Genomic DNA, 693 nt, shown 5'->3' on the forward strand with positions numbered 1-693 from the left:
GAAGATGGGGCATTTGACCTGTGACTTTAGAGACAAAGACCTTCCAGGCAGAGGCAATAGCATGCGCCTAGGTGTGGAGGCCTGAGAGAGGATGCAGGGTATTATGGGAACTCAAGGTATGGGTGAGCAAAGCTCCTGAGGACCTCAGAACCAGGGACTTCATCCTGGAGGCGGCAGTGCTCCAGTGTGTACTCCCCAAACACTAGACCCATGGAACTCTCAGCTCCAGAACAGGGCTGGGTTTCTGTGTCCCCCACGTGGAGACTTCCTCCGACACATGTGAGTTTTGTAAAGGTTTTGCTAAAACTAATAGTAACTACCTGTGAGTGTCTGCAAGGCACCAGGCAGGCATCACCAAATTTGACCCACCTCACAACCCTATGAACTAGGTCCTGTTGTATTATTCCTATTTTATAGAGAGGTTAAGAAATTTTGTAGGGGGGTAAAGGTCACACAGCTGGTGAGTGGTAGAGCTAAGATATGAACTTGAGCAGTCTGATTTTGAGCTTCCTGGAGTAAAGAATGGGCTTAACTTTGTTTCATCCAACTTTTCCTGATTTGTTTTTTTGTTTGTTTGTTTGTTTGTTTTTTGCGGTACGCGGGCCTCTCCCTGTTGTGGCCTCTCCCGTTGTGGAGCACAGGCTCCGGACGCGCAGGCTCAGCGGCCATGGCTCACGGGCCCAGCCGCTCCGC

The sequence above is a fragment of the Physeter macrocephalus genome, chromosome 4 (genome assembly GCF_002837175.3).
Source record: "Physeter macrocephalus isolate SW-GA chromosome 4, ASM283717v5, whole genome shotgun sequence".
NCBI lineage: Eukaryota > Metazoa > Chordata > Mammalia > Artiodactyla > Physeteridae > Physeter > Physeter macrocephalus.